The sequence below is a fragment of the Eschrichtius robustus genome, chromosome 21, assembly GCF_028021215.1.
Source record: "Eschrichtius robustus isolate mEscRob2 chromosome 21, mEscRob2.pri, whole genome shotgun sequence".
NCBI classification, from domain to species: Eukaryota; Metazoa; Chordata; class Mammalia; order Artiodactyla; family Eschrichtiidae; genus Eschrichtius; species Eschrichtius robustus.
This window is the reverse complement of record NC_090844.1, coordinates 15,123,621-15,137,590: the sequence shown is the minus strand read 5'-3', so window position 1 is coordinate 15,137,590 and position 13,970 is coordinate 15,123,621.

The window sequence follows — 13,970 nt, the reverse complement described above, 5'->3', positions numbered from 1 at the left end:
ATGGCATGCATTTTAGTGTTGTTTGTTTACAAAGAACATAAGTTGACTCCCCCCAAAAAGAAAGAGTATTTATTAAAAGTTACAGAGCGGTATCTCATGGCACACAGAGGCAGGAAGTGCACCTCAAGAACCTTGCTCACAAGACACATAATGTCATGTCTCTGCTTCTCTCTGAGCACCTGTTCAGTTATCTTGTTTCTCTCTGCAGACCTGCGAGCTCTACTTCAGGAAGCGTATGGTGGACAAGGGCTGCTTCAGCCTGACTCTAGGTGACCTCTGCTCAGGGATCCATCACACACCAGTATGACCCTTAGTTGAAGAGCAGTCATTTGATGGGTTCAGCCTAGTCTGTGGTTTAGCTCCTCTGGAGTCATGTAACCACCTCTTATCCAATTATTGTGGCCAGTGACAGCCAAAGACAAACATGCTACCTTGACTCACACCTTCAGCAAGGTTGTGCATGATGAGCAGTGCCCATAGAAAGGCATGATCCCCCAAACGTAGGCAAACTGCAACAAACAAAGCCTTTTCTTACTGCCCCATGCCTGCCTTTTAAGCCTCATCCCTACCTCTAGCTCTTCTTTCCTATACAACAGTCCTGTAGTGTCCTGAATTTCTTATACATTTTTACCCCTTTTTGCATTCTGGTGGTACATATCTGCCTGGAATATCTTTCCCTCTCTCCAAACTGACCTGCAAACCCCTGGAACCAGGCACTTGGCAAACTATTCATTGTCCTTCAAAATTCTGCATAAATGCCACCTCCTCTGAATGTTCCCTTAAAATTCCTCCCCTGGAATTAGAGATTCCATCTTCAGATCCCATCATACTTTGAATATAACCCCCATTAGTACTTAAATTTACTGTATTGTCTTCTTTGGTTCCCATCTCTCTTCTTAACAGAGAATGACCCTCTTAATGGTAAAGTCCAAGTTTGTAACTGCTCTGGCGGCAAGCACAGTCCCTGAGATATGATGAGCCTCAACTATTAGTGGGAAGTAAGGGATGAGAAGAGAAATGGAGAAGATTAAGGAAAGGAGTAGTAAAGCTATACTCTTCCCCCTTATTTTCAGGAGCAAGCCCTCACCACGTGTTTGCATGCACGGTGTGCCCTTTTTGGAGGGAGGGGATGTCTATCAAAAGCTGACTGGTGGGTGAATTATGACCTGCATGTCTGGTCCTGCCCTTGCCATTGGTCCTGCCCTCTCTACTCTAGCCAGATCAGCCCACCGTCCATGTCCTCCTATGTTCTCATTGCTCCCTTATGCAAGACCCTGATACGTTACATTATTGAGAGATGTCTGTACCTCTCCCTATGGAAGAGGACTTCTTGGCTGAAGAAGAAATAGCTTGTCTTTCAAGATCTCTATAGTAAAACATCTGCTGCTTTCTTTTCTGACATTTTGCCCTATCTTGTCTGGCATGAATTCCCTGGTTTCTGGCTAATTTGCATCAGACTATAAGCTTGAGGACAGAGACTAAATTCTCCACATCCTGGCGTTAAGCCTAGCCAATAGCAATCAGTCGATAAATGGTATCTGCTTTATTATTTCTTGCCCAATTTTATCCAGACCTTCAGGTTCTGGGCCTTTTTCCTGCTCTCCTAGCTGTGGCTTCCTATCACGCTGGAGCATTTCTTCACTACCCAGGTGTCCAGCAGGCACGTGTGTTCAAGGAAAGATGTTTGCATGACCCAAAGTCCTTCCAACCTAAGAAAAAGATAACATAGTGATAACTACTTGAAATAGATACACCATGACACTAGCACTCAGGAGGTCCTCCTGGTTCAAAAAGCCACGTGTGATTTTTGTACTCCTGGCATGGTCTCTCACAATAGCTGTTTTCCTGCAATTCACTGTACAGTGACAACATGTGAATTAGATTTTGTTCTTTCCTAAAGCTTTACCTCTGCTTATAGTCCTACAATTTCATCTCCCTCTGCTGACACTCCCTGCTCCTTATCCTGGCATACTCAGCCCAGCAGAAAGCAACCTTCTCATGTCTGTCAACATGTCTGAATGCCAGGCGCTCTCTGAAAGTAATTTCTATGCTTTTTAAAAGAGGCCAATAACACTGTTTAAGAAGCCTAAAGTTTTGTTAAGGAGGGTCTTATTCCTCACTTCTATGTCACCATTGCCATTTGCTTGGGGTGGGAGAGTTTTGGGTCTTGGACCCAGTGCTCCTTTCAATGATCACCCTATACACACTTAGTCTGGACAGTATGTACACAATCTTAAAAATTAGCAGAGAAAGCCTAAGAGGGGTCTAGATGATAAAGATCTCCATCTGGAAACCAAAATCTCCTAACATTAAGTATGAGTTTTCCCACAGAACTAATGTTGTATTAATTAATTCCTCTAAAGTCATTTCCTTATCATTCTGGTAGAAATTATGTGACTCTGAAAAATGTTAAAAATACCCGGTGGTAAAAATTGGTGTTCAAAAAAAATATTATATGAAGGAATAAAAAGAGAGAATAAGAGGACAGTAGACAGAAAAGCAAAGAAAGTTTAATAATAAGGAAGTAAATGGTTAACAAAGTAAAGTAATATGAAAATAATACTGTGTCTAGGTAGCCAGTATTTAGGAAAGGGTTAAGATGTCACAGGAGAAACAGAAAAGCATGTTGAAGGCTGGAAAAGAAGTGGATATTGGTATATGTATTCTTTCCATTAATTTCTTTCCTTATTCTCTTTGGTGATATTGACTAATGCTACATTCCATACCACTTGAGTATTTCATCAAGTTACCAGACACTACTGGAACATTAAGAAGATAAATAATTGATTTAGTGTCCCTTCCTTAAAAAGAAATTGTACTTTGAAGTAAACTAAAGCAATGAAAAGAAATGCAAATATAAATTTAGGAGAAAACAACAAGAAATTTAATTAATATTCATGTTTCGAGCCTGAAGTAAGAAATTGAACATTTTGAATTCCATTTCATGCCCTGCCTTCACTGCTGAGAGTCTGATCTTCATACACACCCTTATTTACCTGTGATTCAGAATTAACAGTCTTCCCCCATCATGACCTACTGAGTTAAATTCAATATACAATAGGATATATATATCTATCTGTTTATACATAAAATATATTTGGTGTCTTTAAAGCTGTTAGAAAAATATAACAACTACCTAATTATTAGCAAGGATGGTACTCAAACTCCACTAATAAGTGAAAGAATTCCATGGGCACTCTAAACTTCCCCTCTTGCTTTGAAGAGATCCCTGGGTTTCATTATACCTGGGACTGCATCAGACCCATACCAGCCATGGCATATTCAAAATGTAAATTCACATCAAGTTCCTATGCGTCCACCCCATACCCTGCACTAGAAAAAATCCCTTGGAGCGTCTGTAGACCTGGATATGCCCTAGTCCCTAACTGACTCCAGCTGTCTCGTGTGGTATTAGGAATAAGATGAGCTGGAGTCCAGCTAATAAAGCCAGAGACACCTGCACAGGGCCACCCTAGGGAGGCCGTTGGTGGCCGCTGCACAACAGGCCCACCAGTACCCTGGTGACTGTGATTTCCCCAAAGACTCAAGCTGCTAAACACTGAAATCAGTGCTCTAAATAGCTTACGGTTTCTATTATAACACTCTCATACTTATCGCCTGTTTAAATGTATACAGTGAATTTATTTATTCCTTCTTGAATACAGCACAGCTTCAAATGTGTTTACACATTATTACATATTTTCTCCTAATGTGTTCTATGGAAATCCTACCACAGTGATAACTGATGTACATCTAACCACGGTTTAAACTTTTATTTTAAAAATCCCAATAGATCACCCAGGCTCCAGTATGAATCCTAATAAGACAGCCTTATTTGTACTTGCATTGCCTACATGAAAAATTTGTTGATAGCAAATTTGGTATATAAATAAACATGCCATAAATTTAAAATAAAGAATAGTTTTAAACAACTGTGTGCCAAAGGTTACTATGAAATATTTTTTCATGGTAGAAATTTATTCGGATTTTGTTTTGACCATTTCTTGCACAATGAAGTAATATTTCAAAATTAGTTGTTGGGAGACAATCCCCCATGGGACTCCCACATTTCTACACGTCTTGTAAACAGAGGCACTGGCTGTCTTTGCTCTGGACTATCTTTCCGAGGTTGATTTGTATAACAAAGAGCATTGGAAAATAGAAATAGCATCTCTCTCTGAAGCAAAGGATAGGCTTGCCTACAGCCTTGGAAAATAATATCTCCCCCCATATCATGGGACAGTCATGCTTACTGTACAGTATAATAAAAATACTTCCCTCTTAAAAAGAACAAGCATGCCTACTGCCCATTAAAAAAGAGTCAAGTTCCCTAAGGTCAGACTTCTCTCCTCTAATACAACCCACTCTGTGTTCAGATGTCACCTGGCCTTCTTCACACTGGGGCTTAGGGCCGAGGGAAGCAGCCCAGGAGAATGCAGGTATTCTGGACACTGCTATTGCTGGGAATAAGAAAGTCCTTTATCTGTGACACTGGAGTCTCCTGTCTTCCATCAGCATCCATAAAATTGTGACAAGCTAACTTCTTAGCTTGTAATTTCAGTAAATCTCAGACCCTTCACAGTTCTTGATATTATTTTTACTAAAATCACATATAATGAAAAATTATATATGACAGAGCAAATGATATATGCATTTCAAAAATACTCAAAAAAAAGGAAATTTCTATTCGAATGAAGTTTGTATCATGCTGCATCCCCTAACTTCAGCTGTATTTCAGAATTCCAGAGTGGTTTAACCTATATTATAAGAAAAAAGGAATCACTCTCTGACTCACAGAAACCCCTTCACGACTACTTCTCCTTTAAGAGATGAGCGTTTTTCGGTCTATGTTGAGTGAAGCCACTCAACCTAGCCTACTTCAAATTCCCTCCTCACTTCAGAATGTTCTTTATCTTTGCTAATCCTCCCTTTTTCTTTTGTCTTAGAAGCAGTGTGGTAAGTTATTATAATCGGCCCCCAGGTATCATGCATCTCTGTATTTATGCCCTTGTGTCGTCTTCTCCCACATTGATTCTCAGCTGCTCTGTGACTTACAGAACACTTTGTTTTGACCTAAAGAATAAAGAACAGGACAGCAGTGATGCTGGGTGAATATCAGTGCCTAGGCCTTAAGAGGCCTTGCAACTTTCTCTTCCCTGAACCATAAAAAAAAAAAAAAAAAAACAACTCCAGGCTATCCTACTGGAAAGGCCAAATGAAAGAGAGGGCCTAGAGGATAAAAGAGAACCCCTAGCATTTCAGCCAAACAGGCTAAAGAGTGAGACAAATAAGTCTGATATTTTGGACCCTCTGGTGCAAAACTGTAGCCACTTCAGGTGGGCCCAGCTGAGATGAGATGGAACGGAGAGGAACCATCTCAGGTGGGAAATAATAAAATGATGTTGCTTTATGCTGCTAAGTTTTGAGGTGGTTTGTTACATAGCAATGCAGTGCCACTGGTCCCATGACTTCAATTAAGACCTCTATTAAAATGGCCTCCAAATCTCCATAGATTAACTTCTTTCCCAGCTTCTATATTTTTGCTACATGAACCACCATCAGAATTGACATCTCCTGGGAGCTGGGGGGAAAAGCAGGAATTTTAGACTCCACCTAGACCTACTGAATCAATATCTGCATTTTTAACAAGCCCCCTCATCACCTGTACATACATGAATATCTGAGAAGCCCTGCTCTAAATATGTATTTCCATCTACCTTGGTCAAAGCAAAAATAATCACTTCACTTGTTCTTCCCCACAACTACCACAAAACACTCTTCTTTTTCTAATGAGCCATCAATCTATTATGATTTGACCATCTCTAGTATCACAAAAGCCAAAATCTTTACAATTGTCCTCGAACTGTACTTCTGCCTTACCTGAACCTAGCCATTAGCTACCCACCTGGTGCATTTGACTGCCAACATCTCTCCTTCTCTTCCTGCTTTGCCTTCCTGATTACAAGAGCATTGAGTTTCCCTTCCTGTAGACTATTATGACCACATCTAAACTGGACACCCTCCCTCTGGCCTCCCTCTCTTCTAATACATTACTACTTACTGCTTACCATCCTCAAACAAACAAAAAATAAAATCAAAACTGCAAAAATCAAAAAATTTTAAGAAGAGAATAAAAAAGAACATCAAAACAAATAACAAACAAAAAATAAAACCAAAATAACAAACATATGTCACGTTCTTGTTTAAAATCGTCATGAAAATTTCTTTTCTACAGAACATAAGGTATAAACCCTGAAACACAGCATTCAAGACCAATCAAATCCCAGCCCCAACACGCCTTTTTGACACACTCACTGCACTCTCAACACAAAATGGAAAACCAAAATTTAGTCACCTGTTCACTTAGTCTGGAATTCTTTTCATTCCCCCTATTCCAATGGCTAGATTAAATCCTACCTCTCCTTCAAGGCTCATCCTCCCTTGTCATACTCTCCCCAATACTTCAGTCTAGAAATAGGCACTCCTCACTCCTCTGAGCCCATCTGACATTAATGTAACGTATTCCAGATTTTAATACATATTGCCTCACATTTTTCTATCCATGCGTAATCCACCCCACAGGACTCAGCTCCTCAAGCTGAAGATGACATTCTATTTATCTCTGCAGTCCCCACAATGTCTAACATAATAAGTACTTGATATATATATATATATGTTTGTTCAACTAATTAGTTAGTGGACTCAGATTGTTCATTAGTTCAACCCTACTGCTAACTTATACTCATTTTTAGAGACTAAATTTAAAATATGTTTCAAAAGAATAGAAATTCCCACATCAGTTTGTCTCATTTTGTGTTGTGATGGCTGGTAGATTTCCTCCCACAGAAGAGATTTCTCTGGAAATCTTGATAAACCCTGGACCATGTCACCACCAGTGAACATAATTACAATTACAATTTGGATGTGCTTTGTATATCCAGACAAGCCAAAGTCCATGTTTCTTCTTCAGTTTACTTATAAATAAAACTACCGTTGCTATGGATGTGTCATCCAAAATATGCTACCAGGAAATAGGAGAGCAACCATAAAAAATGCAACTCAGTAAAAAATTAGCAGCTCCATTCTCAAAGTATATAATCATGTTTAAAAGAAGACTTCCTGCAGGAATGTGGAATGGATCATAAAGTTAAATTATATGATAGTTAGGACAAGTTAAGTTTGTTGAGGGAAAAAAAGAAAATAGGAGTTTAGAAGCTATCAAGCCCTTACACTGTAGTATTCTATTGCAGAAGAGTATTTGAGTACACGAGAGACTGTATAAATATTTTAAACTAGAATGATCAAACTTACATGGGAAGTTTTTCATGACTTCAAGGGGCAGGAAGGAAGGAAAAACATTGTCAGCTTTTGAAATTCCATGTAAACAAAATATGGGAAAATCTTTCAGAGGGCATGGCACTCCTCCTTTGTTTTTCCTCTTTAAAAAGCAATTATGTTGTTTTCCTTACTTTAACGGTTGACTAAACATGGACTATTTATGACTGATTGTGCTGAAGGGATTTTACTCAGTGACCCTTAAGTGTTACAATCCAGCATGGAGCAACCAGAAACAGAGAAATAGGTATAACAAGGGAAATATAACTTGCTACTTAGCTTTGCTCCCAGAGAAGAATACGAGGTCTGCATCAGAATCAGAGGGTGGGCCTTCTCATTCCCTTCCAGGATGTCCAATGACAATAGCCAAAAGGAGACACTCAGAGATTCTGGACTCATAGAAAGAACTAAAGATTTTTGGTGTTTTGCCAACTTTAGAAGTCAAACATGTGTATGACATTATTCCTCCCATTGCTTGGGGTACCGAGGGGCTAATTATGTGTTTTTCAGGCTCAATTTTTTCCCAATTTTTAATTTTGTTTGCTCAGCTATTTGGCCAGTTTCTACTTATTAGCCTTTTTATCAGAGAAAGTCAACCGCTAATGCAAAGGAAGAGAAAATAAAACAATTAATTTTGTAACTCAGAATTATAAGACATTTTATTTGGAAAGATCTTAAGTTCCATGAGGTCAGGGACTAACTTTTACATTGTTGTCCCCCTAGCAGCTAGAATAGTTCTTGACACATAATACTCAATAGACGTTTCTCAAATTAAGGGAAAAAATGAGTAAAATTAGACATGAGAAATCCAAAATTTGTAAATTATCTAACATATCCTGTTTTCCATTTCTATGATTAATTGAGAGTTGGCACTGGTAAAAAGCCACGTGACATACATGAGTTTGTGCCAAGCAACGTTGCGGTTTGGCTGCTTGGTATCACAGGGTGGTTGTGATCCCTTGATCAACATCCAAACCCCAGGTTGCTTTAGAGTTTCTAAGACAGCAGCTTTCAAACTGTTTTTACTGCAACCCAGAGTAAGAAATAAATTTTACGTCGATACAGCACACATATCACATCACACCACACTACACACACACACATATAACTTAATAAAGAAAACAAAAGTTTCATGGAACAATACTTACTCTTACTATGCAAAATATACTGGTATGTTCCACTCATTTCATTTTAAAGTTCATTTCATGACCAATGAATGGATTATGACTTGTAGTTTAAAAAACCCTTGGACCAACTTAACTAAGCATGAGGGTTGTGAAATAGTCAAATCTTAGGTCACATCCCTTATGCAGTGGATCTCTGAGGGTACAGAGTTTCAAGCTACTCTCAGAAATTGACTGGATTCTAGACTTAAAATTTCCGGATAAAAATTCACGTAATGGTTCTGAAGTCAAGAAAACCGCACATTTCTTTGCAGTAGGGCATCTGCTGAGCTGTAAGCCATCTCTTGGCCACATGCATCAATCACTCACAGTTAGTGGCTTGCAATTTTCATAGAGCACATGCAGTTGGGTTTTGAAGGTGGTATACAAGCTTCTCAGCAAGTTCCACACTCGAGAGGACATTGTGGAGAGAGGACATTGTAGAGGTATCGTTAACAATGAGGTTGGAGAAGGAAGACTCTTTGACATTGACATTTGATACGGTTGATACTAAACACAATGAGTCACTAAAGACTAGAGAACACTCTAAGGAACTGAAGCCATTACCCAAATAGGTGCGAAGAACCTGGGGTTTTCATTTTAATTATCCAGATACTGTTACTCCTTTGCATTCACACATCCATTCACCAAATACTGTGTCTCTTCTATGCCAGGTACCGACCTAACAACAAGGAAAACCTCTGTCCTGATCAAGCTGCTTTGAAATCTGGCCTATGATATTCAATGTCTAACATGGGAAATATGCACTCATTGGCATATTGATCACTGTTGCACATCTTTCATAGAGAAAGATAAAACTCACCTGTACATGTAGACAGACTACTTCCCAGACACTCAAATTTGCTAGATGTGACTACTAGGAGAATTGAAATATGGAGTCAAGGGTCTACTATAGTAAAAGTGGAACTGATAAAACCAAAACTAGTTTCAACCCACCTTACCTTTCTGTTATTTCTCTAGACACATTTCATTCCTCTACCCAGTTTGTGTTGAATCCCACCACATGCAGGGTGCTATGTTAGGTGTGGCGTCCAAAGATGTAACATGTGGTCCCTCCCCTCACAGTGCTCACAGGGGAGTGTAGAGATAAACATACAAGTTATTTCCTGCACAATAGGATGAGTACTATAATGGAATATGAGTGAGGTGCAATTAAAGCATAAAGGAACACCTAAATCAGCAAAAAGGAGTCCACGATTTTTACAGAGGACATGGTGCTTGAGCATTGAAGGATGAATAGAAATTTGCCAGACAGATGAGAAGTAAGGGCATTAAAGATGGAGGGAGCACCATGCGCAAAGTTACGGCATCTGAAGCGAACATGCAAGTCGGAGAGAAGGCCCATAGTTCAGCAAGAGAAGCTGAAGATCAGGCTGATAGTGGCCTTATAAGCCTTGTTCTGAAAGAAGCCAAGAGGAAGGACAGTGATTTTAGAATCAGCAATAAACCAGTGTCAAAGCCATGGACATGGATGAGAATTTTTAGGAAGATTAAACACATGAGGAGCTCATTACTCCCAGTGTGTGACCTATACCTGAGTGACTGCTTCCTCCTTATACTATTCCCTGGTCCTATACAACATCATCATCATCATCATCATCATCATCATCATCACCACCACCAACAACAACATCACAGTTCATGGAGCATCTACCAGGGACTTCACATGTCTCATATTTAATCCTCACAACAGCCCAATGAGATAGGTTCTATTATTATCCCCATTTTCCCAAAATCACAGATCCAACGATGGATGGTATCAGGTTTTGAACTGGGCTGTCTGATTCCAGAGCCCCTAGGCACTTAGCCATGGTGTTATCCAATATATGTGTACAGATGTAGTCTGCACCATATCCCCAGGCTCCTTGGCCTGGATAATAAACACTGTCTACAGCGCACTGAGTTACAACACTGCTAAAGAAGAGGCATAGCATTCTGCCTGAGCTCTCTTCACATCAGTGTTAATTACTGAAACTCTCCTGTTTCTAGAATTATTTCTTACTACCCCTTTCTGGGTTACCTTTGAGACTACTTTAAAGCATTCACCATGTAGATCAGCTGTTGCTGTTTGGCATGTCAACTGTTGCATAATTTGCAAGTTGCAGAATTAGCACTCGGCAGGATGATTTCAAAGGCTACTGGAGAGTATCACTCCAAATACATTATGCAATGGGAACTACCATGGCAGTACTGTGCTTGTTTGCACTATAAATTTCCTGAGAAAGGGAGGCTAGTTTATACTTACAACTGTTGAGTATAAATCAAAGGAGAACTTTTGAAGTCAGATGCTTCATTTGTTATTCTAATATGCATTTTATTTTCCAAAGGATTGCAGGATCCACGTTATCTTCTTTACTCAGAAACTGAGTGGTTGAAATAATCTCTGTGTCTTTGTGGGTAGAAGACTTCATGGTCAATCAACGCTTACTTGTCTGGTGAACTTGAACTCTTGGGTGATTTTACTGGTGACTGGATTTAAAGGTTCTATCTAGCTAGTTTTGTGAGAGTGACAATTTAAATAGTTTTCACAAAAGCCACAAAAACACTAGGCCAATTGGGTAATAAAATAGTTCCTTTAAAGTTAAATGAGTCATAATTTAGCACGAAGTAGACTGATTAGAGAAACACTTATGATTTGGCACACAGTTAGGATCCAGGAGTCATCTCAGTAATTAGAACTGTTATGATGGCTATTGGCACTACGCATACAGCAAAGACGGGTCATGTCAAGAATCCATTCAAGCACTTGTGGGTTCAGAGATTCAAACCCAAGGTGAACCTTCTGGCGTTTGAGTTTGTTAACTGTTGGCTAAATGCCACTTCCTGTTCCTAAGAAAAGAGGCTTGAAAAAGTCTCATAAAAAATGACTTAAAAGGCTTCCTTGACTTCAAAGCGCTTTTACAAAACAACATTTTGATGAGTTAAGTGTAGAGGAATCAGAAACATACGGATTAAATTTCCCTTAATAGAGTCATGTGTTTAAAAAAAGAGGGAAGGAAAAGTAGCAAGTTCATTTGCTTAAGATGTTTCCAGAAGGTCTAGAGTAGCTATTGATTCCCAAAGTAATCAAATTCTTCCATTCCAATATAATATTAGCATAGCAACATCTAGAAAGTCATGTCAAAGGGTCCAACGGAATAAAGACCTGCCTTTGTGTAGGTCAGGTTATAGCAGGTCATCCTCCCTACAGTCCATTGTAACAGCCTCCACTTTAAAGGAAATAATGAGCGGCACAGGATAGAGCCACAAAGAACAAAGAGAATTTCTAACCAGACCTCTCACTCAGGTCAGGCAATTGTCATCAAGTCACCACACTGATGCATTAAGCTGACTTTACTGTCTGAATGAAGAAAATACAAACAAACACTCCTTAGCCATGAAGTGTCACACAAAAGGCAGCATTATCTGTTATACATGCTTAATTTCCACAACTTTAATCGTAATTTTGTGGGTTTCTAACCCTTGAAAACAAACTAATGATTATTTCCCAAGTGGGGGGAGGTCTTTGGATAAGAACCTAACTGCAGAATATAGAAAGAAATAAAAATCATTTGAATCAGTCTTGAACAACTGCAAATTCTGGTCAAGAATTACTCCTCATCAGGTTTGCCATGAATTTAACTGAGCGACAGCTAATCGCTGATTTATTCTGTGTCTGAAAGTCTTAAAGAACAAAGCATTTAACGTTTGAGGGCAAATAAAAACAAGACCACACATGTTTAACAATGCAGCAGTAGATGTCAATGGATATAATTTTGACCAACTATTACCTCCTCAATATAACCCAAGTTAATTTTTTATACTTGGCCAAATTCAATGGTATGAATTTTTAGAGTAATATTGCACTAGATGGATCCCTTGTAGTTATGGCAGTTTCAGATCATAAAAGAAAAATTTTTGAAAGTGGACATTTCTTATTTTAATTTGCTTGTGACATGAACTGCTATAGTAACACATAAATAAGCTGCCTTCTTAAAACAAACTTAGTGAGGCAAAAAGGTCCTAATTAATTGAATCCATGAGTAACTTTTCTAAATAGTATAGTTTTATTTATGTCAATATATTTCATAGAAAAGGAAATGAATAAGAACTTCAAATATTGGCTTATGGAGTCTAGTAATGTTTACATGTAATTCCAATGAATGTAGATTGGTAAATGCATTTACAAAAGTAAATAAATATTGCTATTTTTATTTTTTTTCAGCATATCTTCAAATTTGATTCAAGTAGACATGTACTATTTTAGCAAATATCAAGCAATCAAAAAACCAACTGCAGATTTTTTGTTTCTTTATATGGCCCAAATCACCAAGTCCCTAAGCATGTCCCATGACCCAAAGACCCCAGAGGACAAAAGAACAACCTGGCCATGCATCTATACCCCAGCAAAGTTTGTGACTTCTGAGGAATGTTGCCAGTGATTTCACCTAACTTAACCTTAGTTACCAGAACAGAATTTTGAATGTTTCTAAGCAGAGAGTTTTAGGAGAGCTGCTGAAACAATTGCTAAAGAATAAAATGATGTTAAGAGGACAAATGAGTCCTAATATTTCAGAAGTGTTCAAACAAGTGATTTCACTTAATTGTAAATCCTGGAAGGAAATATTTGCCTTGAGGGATTCTGAGAATCACTGACTTTACCTTGTCATTCTTCAGGAGAGGTGAAAGGCATAGGACAATCACATAGCAGACACAACTGTCCTTTCTTTCAAGAAAGATGATTTGCAAATTCCTGCTCCCCATTCATGTCTAAATCTTGAGATTACCTACCCAATTCCCTTTCCAAAGATCTTGAATATTTTTCAGGGCGGCGTTACACATACTGAGTAGTAATGCTCTAATATGATATAATTGCAGGTCAAGAAGCATTTAGTCCAGCAAATACCTCCCCTTCCAGGAATGCAGCTCTTAAAATCCTGCTTTTGAAGAACCATACACTTAGGTTAAATATTACTCCCTGAGGTTCTCCTTACAAAATTTATACCCTTCTAGATAGCTGGTAATTAAGCCACTAAAGCCTCTGTGTTAACCCATCAAGAAGCTCTCTGGATGAGTTTTGGAATATATGATATCAGTGAGTATGAAGAACAGGAGAAAGAGCAGAAGAATAAAAAGGGCAAGTTGATTCAAAGACAATTTCCACCAAATTTACCAATTTGTCTAAAACTAGCCCCACTTCCTACCCCATAGACTGTGAGCTCTACCACCAAAATTATATTTTTCTTCCACATTTTAGAACAATTTTTATGTGCATATTTCAAAGTTGTGTTACCCGATCATCAAATTCAAATAATGCAACTTCATCTAGAAATACCCTGAAAAACGACAACCACAACAGTGCCTCTCTCCAGGGTTAAATAACCCTTTCCTAACAGCTCAGACTGTGTTTCACTGCTGCATTTCCTCAACTGAGAAACTGTTTCCTTATATCTCAAAACCCTGACTGGAAGG